Genomic DNA, 17,342 nt, shown 5'->3' with positions numbered 1-17,342 from the left:
TCCACTGGTTCACTTGGTCTGGTCTGTGGTTAAGGTGTTAGAGAGTAGCATTGTAATTGTACATAAAGTCCAACTTTAAAATGAGAAAGCTCTGTTTTAATGTTTGTTGTTTATATTCAGTTAATATATAACTTAACAGATTATTAATTTAGCCATTTATACATTTTAGAAAAGAGATTTTATATGACAATAGCAATCACGATTGTAGCAATTACTGTACAATTACAATCTGCAGATATGTTAGACTGCCAAACATCTATACATTTGTCCCAGTTCAGGAAAATGGACTACTTTATATTTTCCATTTCCATATCTTTGTCTCCCTGCATAAACACACACACTTGGTCGTGTTACAGTTGTACTAAAAAGGACTCTTCGTAGTCATCCCTCTTGACTTCCCGTTTGCTCATACCACTCTTTACTTGGTTAGCATTTTGACTTTATGCTGACATAAGCAATAAGGGACTGGATTTTATTTTTGCTAAGTCATCTCTTCAGCTTTAAGCCAGCACCACTGTAAAAGTGTTGCAGCTATTTACAGTGTCGACTCTGTGTATGTGTGTGAGATACAGTATTTATTAAGTTATGGGGACATAAATCTGTATCACTTGTGGGGACTGGGCTGCATTATGGGGACGGATTGTTCAATTCAAGGTGTAAGCGTTCATTTTAAGGTTAGGGTTCGTCTCTGGGAAATGAATGTAAGTCAGTGTAACGTCTGAAACACACGGAAACCCAACGTGTTTGTGTGTCGCATGTGCACTTTAACATTTTACACACATGACTGAGCACGTTAGACTGATGCGGCTTAGTTGGACTGATCCATGACCAAAACAAGCGTCGGAGAATCGGTTAAAAGTGCAGCTGTTGTGGCTCGGCACTCGGCTCATTGCTCCGGAGGGTCGGGATATTGTTGAAGCTAAAAGGGTGGGACAAATGCAGCACAGTTTAAGAGCACAAGTTATCAAATAAAAGTGAAACACATGGACTGGTGTAGAGCCGCTGGGCTCAACTCGACTGTTTCAGGTCAGGTCACTCACTAGTACCTTTTGCACTGAAGGAACATCCTTTACAACCTGTGACCTTCACATAACCTGAACCTTAAAGACCTGGGGAGGGCGCATTCTTCTCTTTTCCAGCTGTATTGCACATACTAAGGTGTTTTGGATTTACACTGCTTAAATCAGACCGACTGTACTACACTTTTGTGGCGTAACTACTCCTACGTATGTTGTTGTTCCGCTGCATATGCTGCTGTTCCATTTGCAGAAGCAGTTGGGGAACAGACAGTGGAAGTAGTGCCGCTCCTATTGATTTCCGTTTGCATTTTCACCAGCCCCTGGGCACTGCTGAGGCCAGCACAAACTGATTTGGGCCCCAAAACCACATCCAGTTCCTTAAACCACTTTGTTTTTCTGTTGTTTTTTTGTTTTTTTTGTTTTTTTCAGTTGCTTCATTTCTTCCACAGAAAGCATTTTGATATTTTACTTTCTATAATCTTGTTTTGTGCTTTTTGTTTTTTCCAGTCACTGTGGAATCTCCTGGCCTCGTGTTTGAGTTTGGTCTGGCCTTGTCTGCCCAAATTATAAACTATGTTTAGTTAAGATCCTGCTATGGAAAGGCTTTATTAGATTGTCCAATAACCCTTAATTTCTAAGACGAGCTGGATGATGCTGCATGACTTGAGCTAATTTGTTTGATCTCAATCCAACTTTTCTGAATTCAGTTCCAGTTTAGCTTCACTGAGGAGGAACGGTACAGAGTGAGCTTTATGTTACATGTTCCTGTAGTGTTATAGGCCGATCAAATGTGCAGAACATGCCTCTTTAACAAATAATCCTACCGCTATAAATGCAATAAACACAGTCGACTAAATCCTAAAGTTTGTTCAGGGTATGTGGTGTTTCCATATGTGGGCTTCATGTGTGTTCAGTGCATTCTGATCACTGTGTATTACATCCCAGGGAGATTCCACTGTCTTCCATCTGTCATATCCCCTCTTCTTGTCAAGTAATCATGGGCTTTACATGGCTGTTTAATATTCGTAATCATGTGTCACTTTGACATTTTCAAAGGTTCCCAATCACAATCTCTGATGGCATCCTGGACAGGCTATGCATAACAATCTTCTCCTCTGTCATCAATAACTGTAGCTTTCCTCAGACAAGTCACCCGGGGACTGGAGTGTTGGGATGAATACAAGGCTACGTTTAACCCTGGAGTTTTATGTGAATGTTACTCAGAGCTCCAAGGCTTTTTCATCCCCTTCATGCTGTACTTTAGCTACACTCAAAGATCGATCCTGGAAATTCTGTAGAAAAATATGTAATACCACCAGTAGCGACTCAAACACAGTTGGTTTTCGAGGCGTGTGCGCTTTGTCGGAGGGTGTCACGGGGCTGTGGGCGAGCGGCAGGTCTGTTCTGTAGCAGATGGACATCTTCCCAGCTTGACAACATGTAGCTGACATTCCTGGGATTCTCCAGCCTCTAATCTCAGCTCCCCTCTTGCACAGCTCTTTGGGCCCGCCTTTATAGCTCCATGACATTCTGTTTAGGTGCGCTTATTACATTACCCATGTAAATCCAATTGATCTCAACCGCCACTGATGTTACATTTTGAATATGTACTGTTTTGTCCTTTTTTTCAGCTGCATATTTTAGCTGAGGTCTGAGAGGTCATCTGAGAAGAGAAAAATATAGTAAGTGCAGGGTGATGCAAGCTGCTGTCAGTACTTCATATGAACAAATTTCATCTCCCATCTGGCAGAATGGAAATGGACCGTCACTGCAGTAACGAGGAACGCTTACATTTTGTACAGAAGTGTGATCTTGTGATTATTTGCTCTGTTAGAACACATTTATATATGTTAAATATGGTAAATACAATGACTATTAAAGTTTAGATTGGTAAAACCAGTGCCTCCTAAATCCAGAGCCTTTGTAACTCCGTGTTGCCTAGTTGTATTTACTACACTTACTACACCCACATCCAAACCTTTTCACACTCCCTTGGGCGTATACAGTATAATACAAAGACATTTCATACAAAATAATAAGAATTAAAAGCATCTCAGGCTTTTGTGAAGACCGTGTGGGAGTGTAATTGAAGAAGTATCATTATCTTGTTACATAACACAGACGATAAAGACATTTCTGGCTGAAAAATGTGTTACTCTGCTCCTTAAAAGACTCAGTGGCAGGTGAACCCACATTGTTGTTGTTTCTAGAAGTCTTTTCTTGACAACATGGAACAGCTCTGTTGCTGTGTGGGAGGAGAAAGTCCTGGATCGTATGTAAAATGAAGTACAAAATAATGACTTAGAATTAACTCCCAGCTGCTCTGTAGTTATGTGGTTTTACAGCATGCCTCCGGGCAGTGCATACGGACCCTTGAAATAACTAAAGCTGTAATTAAGGTCGCAACGTTTTCCCTGTTTTACCCAACCCAGACATCAGAAATACCTCAGGTCTGACATGAGGAGGAATCCTAGCAGCAGTCCTGCAGCTTATGTTAAGAAGTAAGTGAACATTACAACGTTTGTTAATAGAAATGTGATTTGTGGAATTGGGAACGCTGCTCCTGCACCTCGACACCGGCTGCAGCTCCTGGATCTGCACTGCATGAGGGCAAACATGCTCTTCTGCTGACACCTAAAGGACAAAATGGAATCTGAAGCTACAATTAAAGAGAATAAAAGCAGAAAGTATTTGTTTTTATTTATTTGTTTTTGTAAAAAGCTCTTTATTTAAAAATTACAATTCACAGTTCATTGGGAATTACAGCACATAATTGAATGTGATGACAATAATTCAAACATTGCTTTGGTTATACTAATACCCATATGTAGAATATAAAAATGTAAACCAAATGGTCCAAACATTAGAAGAATTACATGTGAATCTATGCATTTACCTGTTTAAAAAAAAAAAAATCATTACTATGTGAAAATAAATTTCAATTGTTTCAAGATCAAACATACACAAAGTACAAAGTGGGGTACAGCATACTTCTCAACATTTCAAAAGCTAAAAAAGGCTTAAAAATGGACTTTCTATAAAATATTTATACTTAAACTGTCTTGAAAGCCTCTGTTAGTGCGGAAGTATTCGGAATCTGCATAATTCACAGAGAAATGACAGGAAAACATGGACAAAATACTTGGGAGGCTTCGCACAGTGACGGCGGCTTTGTTTAAGAGTATTGGGTGATTCATCCGCCATGCGCCCTCAGTTTTTTGGATTCTTGTTTCTAAAGAGGCAACGGGAATGCAGATCCCCGCAGCACCTTCATATAGGAACCTCCGCCCTCCATCTTTCACAGTGGTTTGGGTTTATTCTGTTCTAGCAATACACATCATTAGTGTAATATATAATAATAACATTCATATTATATCAATAGAGCACTTTCATTAGACTGATCTCGTAAAGACAGAGATGCGTTAGAAAATGAACGACAAAAAAGTCACCGACAACCTGACCTCCAAGGTCCGTGTTTACATGGCAAAAACAAAGTACAGCAAACACTGCGTAGGACCACCACAGTTAATATCACCTTTTCCAACATACACTTTAAGTCCAATTTCAGTTCAATAAAAAGATTTGCCTTAATCGCATGTGTTTCTAAGTTAATACATAGGTGAAAAGTGTCTCGTGTCAGCAAAATACATTAAAAAGTACTGTCAAAAAACATTACAGTGTATTTACTCAATGTTAAACACAAAGCATGAGTCTTAAATTATGAAATCTGAACAGTGTTATCGTGTACATGAAGCTGTTCTCCCATATTAAAAGCTCTGTCCTCTCCTGGACAGATCTCCAGTTGTGTTTCTGTAATATTGCACATCATAAGTAACTTATCTAATGCATTTCTTATGTCTAGTACTGCTAAACTCCGCCACCACTCAGTCATGTAGTAAAGGACTCCTGCTGGATTTCATTTGTACATTGAGCTCAGCACATGGAGGACAATGAAACCGTTCAATAACTATAGCATCTTAAACAATACAGTCCATAACACTTTGGAAAAACACAAATCTTTGAGTATAAAAACGTCTGGACCAACTGGTGATGTAGGAACATGTTGCATACATTCTTAATTTCATTTCTAAAGTTATTAGATTCTGTTTTACAGTACCATTTACTTCATGGAGGACTCCTGAAAATACTGAAACACCTGCATGGGCCAGCACATATTAAAGATATTTACAGAGGTGTTTCTGACATTACTCACAGTTCTCTTTGGCCTCCAGCATGTACATTTCTTAAAACATCAGCACTAATCCACTCTAGGTCCACAGGTACAGACATCATCTACACTATGACCTCTAAAATCCAACAGTGGGACTTCTATAGGACTGCCATTCTCTGCTTTTAGGCACTTGTACGTGTAGTTGGATGGGATCATGATAAATCCATGCCACCTTTAAAAAACGTAAGGTTATCTGACATCCCATTTAGCTCTCCCAACAACATAACAGAGTTTAGCCACAGTGGAACATGTCTGAGCCGCTCAAAACCAGTAACTATACAGTAATTGGACCAAATTCTAATGAAAAACATCAGCTGCACATCACGTACTGAGGTGAACGGGTACCAGGTCAACTAGAAGCACATGAAAACTCTTAAGGCACACGCTGTACGTATGTAACAATGCCTTTTATAAAAAGACTCCCATCAGTAAATATCAAAAAATGAAACACCCTTAATAAAAGGGTAAACTGTGGAGCAACGTACCAAGGTGTTTCTATATGTTATGTATTAAATATATATTCAATAGGTTAACATTAAATAACATCCTAGGATTTTGGATCCTGTAGAAAAGCTACGACCGTCTTCAGCCTACACTTGTTTTTCTGTTTTGGTTCAACATCCTCACACAAAACCATGAACAAACAAACCCAACACAAACACGTCTAATGCCAACTCCCCATGTGGGTATCAGTGGAAAGGAGGATCGCTTTTACAGGAATTGGAAACAAAACAAGGATAAAACCCCAGTGACTGTTCCACTGGCCAAGCGACTGAAAGATCACCTGTTCCTTTGTTGTCCTGTGTTTGCTGCCCATGTATGGTGAACGCCTTAACCAAGAAACTGGATAAGGCTCTGCTGCTGTCTCTGCTCTCAAGTGGTCAAAAATTGCTTGACGCCGCTTTCAGATTTCCCAAAGTAGCAAAAACATTGGACAATAACTGTAAACATTTAGGAGAACTTTCTGAAATAGCCTGTGCTGAGTTCGTCTTTCTAAAACCTCAACCTTTGATGCACATTAGAAGATGGAGTTTCAGTCATGTGCATAACCACTTCTTGTTCATGGGTTCATTTTAGCTAAAACAAGCAAACAGTGGTGCTACATGTGTTGCTCTTGGTCGTAGTCCAAATTCAGGATTGCATTAAACTCCCCTTAGGCGGTGTCAGGTGCTGTTTCCTTGCTCTTGCTCAACAGTAGCATTGCGAGCTGCGAGCGGAGAAACCCAGTCCTTCCAAGTTGCTTTGGACACAGCGGTGGTAGATGTCTTCGCTAAGTCGCGGGTTGCAGATCTGGTAGCGGTACTGCTGAGCAACGCTGGCTCCACCGCTCTGAACACATGAAGACCTGAAGACTTCACAAACATTTCGTAGATATCCAGGTCTCCAGAATCTCCTCATTCTCCTGGACGTCCGCCACCATTCGTGTTCGTGTTGCCATGTAGTCAGAGTTGTAAAAACATGCCTCTTCAAATGACATGCGGTCAAAATGTCCTGCGTCCTTGACCAGATCAATTGTAGCTGGGACGCTGCTGGTTGTGATAAGCCACGTCAGGGTTGTAGTCCTGGAAATGGATCGGGAAGAACACCTGCCAATTGTTGATTGAATTCATGCGACAGCGATTGAGAAATTCAGCATTGACCCTTGTGTCGACATTAGCCAGAAAGAACAGCGTGTCGACAGGATGCTTCTTGAAATAATGTCCATGAACGTGATCTGGGATGGGCGTTTCCGTCTTTACACTTATCCATGGGATTTTTATTGCTGGATATTTGCGTTCGTAAGTGTTTATCTGAGCCTTCACACCTGCAAATATCATTCTGGTTCACCTGCTGGGCCTCGACTGGATCGTAAATGAACAAGAACGTTAGGATTGCGTTTTTCGCTGGGTCTCAAAGGCATTCGCGGCAAAGACTTCGAGGAAATGGTCAACGTAGCTCCGGACCTGCATCATAACGGTATAATGATGTGAACCCTGGTAGCTTCGTGACATAAGGGCATCGGAATGATCTCTATCTGACTCAAAGGTCGCAACCAGGTGAACCCGCTTTGTGATGGAGCGACTGTGACCTTTCTGGTTGACCACTTCAAGCTGCAGTCCAGGATGTACGCCATGCCCCTAATGGGGTCAAAGCGCCTGTAGCCATTAATCAGCTGCTGCATTCTTCAGGTGTAGGACAGGTAGGTACTTCTTGTTCAGCTCTCCAACTGCAACATCGATAACATCCGCCACATCCATGCGGTCAATGCCGCCAGTTCACACTTGGGAGAGCCATCTGTGCATGAGTAAATCTCCTCCTCTGTAAAGTATTCCCACTTCAGACTTCAAAACGAGATCTAGGCTCAAAAGGTGGATTGATCCCAACCGGCCACTGGCGCTTCGGTTTCCCTCAAAAGCAACAGCACTCACATTCTTTATTTCTGCCTGTGGAGACACAAAAAGTGTTGAAATCGATAAATGTGCCAACTTGCTGCTGACACCATTTCTACTGCACTAAAGCTGCTGTATTTTGAGCCTGAAACAGAGGTATGCGAAGGGGAGCCAGTTTTATTTCTGAGTGAACAACAGGTGATTGTGGCTCTTGAATCAGCTTAGCCTGCAGCTTAGCGATCTCATCGTAAGTCTTCTGGAGTTCAATCTCTGTGAAGTATCGGTGCAGCCGGTACATCTGTTCGGGGGTCAGACACTGGATGGACAGTCAGAGCTTTCTTGAACTCGTCACTCTGTTCTTTACTTGGATCCGAGTTTTTCCCCAACTCATAATGGTGGTACTGAAGGCCCTGGGAGTACACAAAGAGGTCTTTTCATGAGACGTCTTCAACCCAGCATGACAGAAACATGTCTGATGTTATTACAAGCTTAGTTGTTAGGGCTGCGTTGCTTACATTCAAGCAAACATTACACGCTATCTAAGCAGCATTCTGGGCTCATCTCCACTGCAAACACTGTGGTTTCAACCATAATTGCATAGTAAGTGCTGTCTGAGATATATTTTGTTTCTATTGTTACAGAGTTTTGATATTTTCAGGAATCATATTTGTGTCTAGGAACATATTCAGGGCTTTCCTTACTATAATTAGACTTGTGGCAGTACCAAAGTATTTTTGCACAGTGCTGAATGCCTAGCGTAACAGAAAGACCTTGAAATGTCTTGTAAATACTTGTAAAAAGACTGAAGTTTACATTATAAGACAATAAGTTGGAGGTTAGTTTTAGCAAGATTTTGTAAGGATGAGAAATCTTGTAAGGATAGTAATTACAAGACGGCAACTAAATTCTTTACCAGTTACGTTTATGAGTCTTAATGTTTGTTTTTTGAGTAATTAAAATTTAATCTACCCAAGATTTTCTTAATAAAACTCAGTGCGTGTGTGTGCCATATTCATTTGAGCTTTGGATTCTTAAGTCCACTTTTATTAAAGAATAAAGAAAATACAAGAGGCCTACCAAGGTATTTAAAGACCAATAGTCCTACCTGTAGGGGGTGCTAAAACTACTTTGTATTATGACAGGTGAACAACATAACAGAAGCAAAACACACTCAGAACAAGAAAGCACTCGGAGAGCATAGACCTTCGCCAAGACAGATCTGTGCCCCCCGATCACCACTAAAATTTAATCCTTGGTTCTTGTGCCAGTATCAAAATTTCCTGAAAGTTTTCTTGAAAATCCATCCATAACTTTTTGAGTTATCTTGCTAACAAACAACATGCAAACACACGAAGCAAAGTGATCACATACCTCCTGGCGGAGGTAAAAACATCCATCCCTGAGTAAATGTTTATTCATCCTCCTCATGTTTCTACAGACAAAACCCCACTCAAACCGATTATATTGTTACTTGTGCTGTAAAAATCCAACTTTTTCATCACATTTTCCCTTTGTTTTGCAACTGAGAGAGCCCTAATATGTCCACATCACTGTGTGCATGAGTCACAGATTCAAATTTACAAGATATCAAACATTTTGGATTTGACTGAACATCAAGATGGAAGAAGGCAGACTTCAAAGTTTTATGACCACTCAACCCCAAACAATCCATCAGTAGGGAGCCTGAACCCCATCAAAACTTATGATTTCATTTCTGAGAGTGAAAATTCACCTGTGACATTGAATGCTCAAAAAAGTCATCAAGTGTATCCAGTAAAATACTCTTACACCACTTGAGGGCAAAAAAAATACCCAGTTTGGTGTGATATGGACATGCTGTGTGTCTGCAAATAACATTTTAAAAGTGGGGTCATTAGTTATATGCAAAAATTTTGTTTGTGTCAACTTCATCAATGTTTTTAGTCAAACAATGACATAAACAACAACCAGAACACATATGCTTTCTACAAGCAGAGGTAACAACCATGATGTTACTTCATCCTTCATTTATTTCATCCATTTAAAAAGTCTATCAAAGACAACTACAGGTAAAAAGACAAGCAAAAAAAAAGGAAAAAAGTCAAACGAAAACTAACGTACCAATTGGCATAACACTGGCACGGTTCTACTAAAAACAGACAACTACATAGGAGCTTGAGTGATTAAAAAAACTGATCATACTATTAAAAGACACAAAGAACAAGGCTGTGCTAAGGCCACACTTTGGCAACGTTTGCCCACAGCTTAGGCTCAGACTTGGACAGTTGGTGAAGCATTGTCTGTGCCTCATTGTCATCAATGCTCCCCTAAACCAAACTGATGTCAGGCTTTGTTGTTCAAGCTGTTTGCTTCCTCTTTACCAGGCCTGCTAACTTCCCCTCCTCCTCCTCCTCCGCCTCCTCCTTATCTTCTCTCTGCTGGAGCTCTTCGGGCTCAGGGCTCTTTAGTTAGCCATGCAACTCACTCTCAAGTGAATAACAAGATGGTTTCCTTCTCTGGGTCACGGCCACAGAGGAGAAATGGAAGCAGAAGACGGCTCTGAAGCAGGCCGAGCAAGAAATCTAAGCCAGTATAGTATTATAAGGCTACTTGTAGCATTTATATGATCTCCTGAGCTAAAAAAGATGATAAACTTTACCATGTGTGCAGCAAACTGAATGCTGATGCAACAAACAGCAAGGTTGTTGCATGAGAGGGCACTGGGAAAGATCAGGCCTGAGCTTGTTTGACCTTAAATGCTAATGACATTACAAGAGCGGTGCATGTTGACCCACAGGGGATTTTCACACCATTGAACCTGTGCTCTACTTCCCTGTTTACCTATTCCACCGAGCTGCAGGAGCAGAAGGAAATAATAAAAGAGCTAAGGGGTATTAGTAATCTGCTCTGTAATATACCATGTCTGTCCCAGCGTCATAATTACAGTTTTAGAAAGCTGTCCGTCAGTGTAAAGCGCTGTCCCAGAGGCAGCGCAAATGAAACCCCCACTGAGCCAATCACACAGATGGTTGGAACCTCAATGTACATCCCACAGCTTTTTCATGACACAAGCCCCTATTCTATCAAATTTCCAGAAACTTTTTTACCTGGGTATAAGAATTCCCCTTAATCAACGTGCTTTATTTTATGTTTCCACAACATCTCAAAGTCCCTGAAAATGTATTCAAATGAAGGTCAGTGGTTTTGAGTCGCCGACTGCTATTCAACGTGTGTTCCACAAGGTCCAGGCTGTTTGGAGCAGGTTTAATGTATTCACACGGACAGACAGACGATTGCACTATGCTCAGCTCAGCTTTAGGTAAATAGTGTATTTGTCAAAAAGGACGTCGTCTTCTGTCCACTTCTCGCAGCTTCCCTTCTTTGGCTCCATTTTGCAAATGATTAAAACAAAAAGAAAGCTTCTAGAAATGGAATAAAGAACTTTGCAGCCACACACTGGCTACTGTGGGTGAATGGAAGTGTGGAACGCTGCAAGTGTGCTCTACCAATCAGTATCCTTCAGCACACACCAAGGTTCGAATAGTTTGGATTTTTCATTCTAGTTTAGTGTTATTTAGTTTGGACTTTTTTTTTCTCTAATTCAGTTTGTTTTAATTTGTTTTTAGAGCAGATTTGATAGTTTTATTTGTTTTCATTTTTTTCTAAATGCTTAGTTTTAGTTTAGTTTAGTTTTAGTATTAATTTTAGTTTTGTCATGTCTTTTATCTTCTTTGCCGTCATATTCAATAAATCCCAGACAGAACTCTGCTTTCTCCCAACTGTAGTGTCCATGTTGTCAGGTAGAGTGGGGACCAGAAGACGACGAAACGACAAGTGACGAGGAGTGACGGAGTGTGAAGTGCCGTATGGTGCCGCTAGCTAAAACTGCTAGAGTGAAATAAATCGCTTTTGTATCAATCTGACATTGACAAAGACAAAACGAAGGGAATTTGATCCACAATTTTTATACGTTTTAGTTAGTTTTGTAAGCACACAATACAGTTTCAGTTTTTGGTTTTTTTCTTTTAATTATAGTTTTTATTTATTTCAGTTAAGGAAAATGTTTTTTCAATTCTAGTTTTCGTCATTTTGTTAGTTTTCGTTAACGATAATAACCTTGGCACACACGCCCCTCAAGAATTCTGGGGAATCTGAAAAGTTCTATGTAGCTCTAAGAAGTTTTTTTCATGGAAAGATTTTTTACTCAAGAAATTTCAGTGGAAACACCACAACAAGTTCCTGGAGCCCGTTGTGCAGTAGAAAGGGGCTACTGTGGCTCCTGATCCATTTTGACATGAAAGGAGCTGCTTCATGAGTTCAACCTACCTCGTACTCGCTGACACAGTTTGCGCTGGTGTAATCAATGATGCATCTGCCGAGCCACTCGTCAGGTCTTGCACTCAGGATGTCATTTCTCTGCAGTTTTCTAGGAAAGGCTGGAGTCGGAGGAGTAAAGTACGGGACAGGAGGTACCCGAACCCACCGTAGCAGTACTTCCCTTCCATCTCTCCACCGATGAACTCCTCAGGGCTGCCCATGTACAGCTCTCGATCCATACTCAGATGATCCACCAGGGCCCTGATCCTGTCGGCCTCCGTGTAGGCGTCATCCTGGACCAAGTAAAACCAGTCATACTCATTGATGTAATGGTCTAAAATGTACCGGATGGTCTGAAACATGTTCCAAATCAGCCTCTCGTCTCCGTGAGAGACTACGAACATGCCATGAGGGACTTTGCGGTTGCGCATGCCGGTGAAGAAAACCACAGTGTCCAGATGATGGCTTATGGTGCGATTGACGGCCACGCCCAGGGTGCTGATGGTGTTTTTAGATGTCAGGACACCAACAAACAGACGCTCTCGCATTCCCAACTCTGTGCTTATGTATTTTGCTCTGAAAAAGAAGAGAAGGCAAAAGTTATTACCAATCCTGATTCTGCTTTTAGTTGTAAGTTTGGCTGACTGACTTGAATCCATCTGAAAATTCAACCCCAGAGTTTAAACCAAAATCAACATTTCTTTGCTTCTGTTCTGCTGACAATATGCAATAATATAGACATTAAAATAACATTGACACAAGTCTAACGGGAAAATGCCAGCGTTAAGTGCTTATTGACAAAGACATGCTTGTAAAAACTTGTTTTGTGATTCATCAGAGGTGAGGAGTAATGAGATGCCACCACATGAAAGACAGAAACTGTCACACATGGGAACTGTCCAAGGAATGTTGGAAGCCTTTGCCTGTTTCTAAGAATATGTAAACACACATAGCAGAGACATGACACGCAATACAGATCTACAGGCAGCCAATGATGGTGGATAATTGTTGGAGTTTTCATCTTTCCATACCCACACGGTGACCAGCTGACACCTGTACATCTATCTTCTGTGGATTTCTATTGATTTATTAGAGGTCATTATTTATTGGGATGAGCTGTGGCCTGCTGATCTATATTTAAGTCCACTATGAATGAATGGATGTTATATTTCAGACGTATAAAACACTACACAACCACCAACAAAAGCAAATGTCTGAAGCAAATGATCAACATGAGATAACCCCAAAAAAAACTGTACTATCATACAAAAGACACACTTAATACAGTGGAGAGGGAAGAGTGAACACTTCTTTAATCCCACCCCTTTCCCCTAAATCATACATTACAATATTTCAACCTCCTGCCGTTATTGTAACATCCAAGTACATAATTAATCATGACCAAAATGGTGATCATCTCACCAGAGGAAGAAAAAAAGAAAGAAAAAAACAAAAAAAAAACAAAAAAAACCCTGAATAATAACAACAGCAATATTGTTTTTGTTATTACTTTTTTCCGCTCACACCTAAAAAATAAATAAACAGGAGAAACATATTGGTCATCAAATGCCAACAAAATGATCTCTTTATACCTGTTTCAACTGAAATATATTTGGACATTGGTTTAACTTTTCTCATGTTCCATAATTTCACCCACAAACACATTCAATTACATTAGGAAAATGTTTACAATTACAAATTATCCTTTGAGAATGACATGGACAAGCTGACAATTCTACAGATTAGGGATGTAGTGATTACGATATACGATTATGATACGATTATAACGATAAACCCTGGTAAAATTCCCGATGATTAGTATTACCGTTTAAATTCTAATTCTCATGATAACCGTTGTTTGATTACTGCACTTTCAACTCAAACTTGATCTGGAAAATGGTCAAATAATGGCTATAAGGTGCCATCTTTAATGCATATTTGTTTGTTTGATGTTTACATGTTAATATTTGAATGTTTCTGCAACAGAAAGTACATTGTGCCTATTATTGTATTTGGTTATTTTTGTTTGTTTGTTTGTTTGTTTGTTTGTTTGGGGTATTTTTTTCAAAATACAACTTGGTTAAATTATTTCAGGTTGTGTATCAGTACTTTTTGAACATTTTGAGCACATTTCAACAATACCATTATAATGATAACCGTGATAATTTTAGTCACACTAACCTTGATATGAAATTTTCCTATTATTGCATCCCTACTATAGATAATAAGATAAACAAGTGCAATTTGAACATTATGCCTCAACTTATTTATTCATCTGCATTGTTTAGTAACAGGCCGAATATTGTTAAAAGTTTGAAGTTGTCATTATTTTTAATCTTTATACCACACTGACACAGTTTTCCATCTTTTCACCCACAGACACAAACACTCCAGTCTATTTGTGTCCTTCTGATCACAGTGTCCCACACTGTCCACACCTACCTGACAAGGTTATTATCGTAAACGAAAACTAATGAAATGACGAAAGCTAGACTTTTAAAAATTTTGGTTAACTGAAATAAATAAAAACAACAACAAAACAAAAGAAAAAAAACCCAACTAACTGGAACTGTATTGTGTGTTTACAAACAAACTAAAACGTATAAAAATTATGGATAAAATTCCCTTCGTTTTCGACTTTGTCAACGTCGGATTGATATGAAATCAATATATTTCCCTCAAGAAATTTTTGCTGCTGGCACCATATGACATTTAATGGTTCGTCACTTGTCGTTCAGTCGTCTTCTCATCCCCACTCTACCGAAAAATAGATTAAATCTTTAGAATTTATCTTTAACAAAAAAAGTTCTAGCACCCTGGCTATTTATAAACAGTTCTTTAAAATAGACTGAACTCTCTGATTTATTTATTTTTGTTGGATGTTTTATTTTTTATTTATTCATTTTTATACTATTATTTGTCTATTCTGCTTTGTGTCTTTAAATCTATGCATTATTTTTATTAAACTTATTGGTTCAAATGCTTCTTCCTTTTTGACATCTTCTTGTTTGTTTGTTCAAAATTTGTATGTCTTGTATACCCAAATATTTTCAATAAAGTAAATAAATAAATAAATGCTGCACCACTTAAAAAAAAAAAAAAAAAATCATCCCCACTCTACCTGGAAACATGGAGACTAAGTTGGGAGAAAGCAGCAGAGTCCTGTCTGGGATTTATTTGAATACGACGATAGAGAAGAAGAGAAAGAGACCACTGTACTACAACTGAACTACACTACAAAAAAAATAAAAAATAAAACTATAAACTATCAAACCTATTCTAAAAACGAACTGAATGACAGAAAAAAAGTCCAAAGTAAAAACTAAAGTATCCTGAAAAATCCCAAACTATTGGAGCCTCTGTACCTGAACACCTTCTTGGCTGGACTCTGTTGACCTGTTTATAAGGGACTATTCTGGGCTCGAAGTCCTCCTCGGACTCCGCATCGTTGCCGGTGAGGATGGAGCTGGGCTTCCGGGCTCCCTTGGGCAGCCCCTCCCGGCCCACGGCTCCCTCCTGGCCGCCCCTGCCGCCCAGGTAACAGGCTTCCTCCGTCCAGCTGACGCTCAGTAAACTCAGCGTGAAGCCCAGAGAGATCCCGATCACCACCGGGCCCACCCCCGCCCACCACGGAAACCACCGCCGACAGCCGCATTCCGCCTCCTAAAGCTGGGCCTCTAGTCCGCGGCGGTCACAGGACACATGAGCCCGAACGGACCCGCTCCTGTCCTCACTCAACTCCAGGAAAGTTGGTGCTTCTTCCTTAAAAATTTACGCAGGATTCTTACGTGTCAGTCGAGCCGCGGCTTGGCTCCTCCCTGATGTGACGTCAGAGGGGGCGGGGTTTCTCCACTGAGGAGACGAACGCGTTAGAAAGGGGCCGCCATCTTGGAAGGGGATAAATCCTCACTAAGACAAAAGTAAATCCCAACAGTCAGAGTGCACCGGAAAAAGAGAATTATGAAGAATGTATTACAGATACACCTACTGAGTCAATGTGACATTTATTTATTCATGTATGTATGTATTTGCTGACTTCTTTTATTTAAAAATGTTTTACTATTTCATTTTTTTTTTCATTTCATTTTTATTTATTCATTCCATCCAATCTAAATGCTTGGAAAGGTGCAGGATGAAGAAAACTTAAATACCTGCCACTTTCTTGAAACATCTGCTTCCGTCAGATAGGTTGCCGTTACAGCTGTTACAGTAAACACTTTACATGATAGTCAATGCACATGAAATAATCCAACATCCATAAGTTAAATGATTTTATGACATGCTTTTATAAAGCTTCTCTATTCTTTCCTTATACGACCTCTTAAACTGAAAAATATTTACAGCTCTTCTCTTCCACTGCCAAAGAATTCCACATTCTGACACTAACAACATAAAATACACATTTGCTTTACATTAGTCCGAACCCTTTGCTGTTTAAAATTAAACCTCCTTCTATGTTCTTCATCCTGTGATACTAAAACAAATAATCTCTGCTAATTTGCAGGCAAAAGACCATTTCTTGCTCTAACCACAATCACTATTAGTAGTAGTGTAGTATAAGTAGTAGTACAATGTTGCCTATAAAGGCAGAACAGGGTTGCAGTGATAGAAGCATAATTATCAGTATTATTTATTTATTTAAACAAAACAAAAAAATCCTCCAGAAACAAAGATACAATCTGACCTGTTAAATAGACGCCGCCGTCTTGGAAGGGGATAAACCACACTGAGACCATGTAAACAACACACCAGTAGTCTACATGAATTATGGAGAATTTATTACCGCTACAAAACTGAATCAGCATTAATATTTATTCATTCATTCATTCATTTAATTATTATTTTACACATATGATGTTTGTTCATGTAAAACATAATTTTAGAGCCAAGAAAGTCATGGTTTGTGGTAAAGGTGGTGACGAACCATCCTGTGTTAAACTTCTTTATGGGCTGCATTTGTTGTTGCACATTATACACATCACGAACAGCACAATGGCCACTTCCTTGGAATATTTAACTTCTATCTACAACAGCGATATGAAAATCACTACACGTCTGGTCATGTTGAAGCTGCAAAGACATCATCAGACTCTAAACAGATCATGGACAAAGACGGTTATGATGTCACCTCCATGACTTTTAACTGTGTATTTTTATATTTGCATATTTTCACAGACTGAAAGTTTAAAAACAATCTGTGACTTTATTTACTTGCCTTATTATCTGATAAATGGCATAAGTCAAACAGGATCCACATTTGTGTCTTACCACTGACTGTACTTTATTTTGTTTTTCCCAGAAATAAAATTCCAATGGGCCATGATTGGAAGCAGAACTTCTACTCTCTATTATCAATTCCAGATCACTGCCGTGGTAAAGAACTGCAAATTTTATACAGTATCAGTCAGACATGAGGGTTTTTTTCTA

At 39.6% G+C, this 17,342-nt stretch overlaps 1 pseudogene; it reads right to left on the bottom strand.

The window, feature by feature from the left end:
• Positions 1-6,072: 6,072 nt before the first annotated feature.
• LOC115412818 (chondroitin sulfate synthase 2-like) lies at positions 6,073-15,570 on the bottom strand (annotated as a pseudogene).
• Positions 15,571-17,342: the final 1,772 nt, after the last annotated feature.

The sequence above is a fragment of the Sphaeramia orbicularis genome, chromosome 21 (assembly GCF_902148855.1).
Source record: "Sphaeramia orbicularis chromosome 21, fSphaOr1.1, whole genome shotgun sequence".
Taxonomy (NCBI): domain Eukaryota; kingdom Metazoa; phylum Chordata; class Actinopteri; order Kurtiformes; family Apogonidae; genus Sphaeramia; species Sphaeramia orbicularis.
The sequence above is the reverse complement of the archived record's forward strand: the minus strand, read 5'-3'. Positions and strand labels throughout refer to the sequence as shown.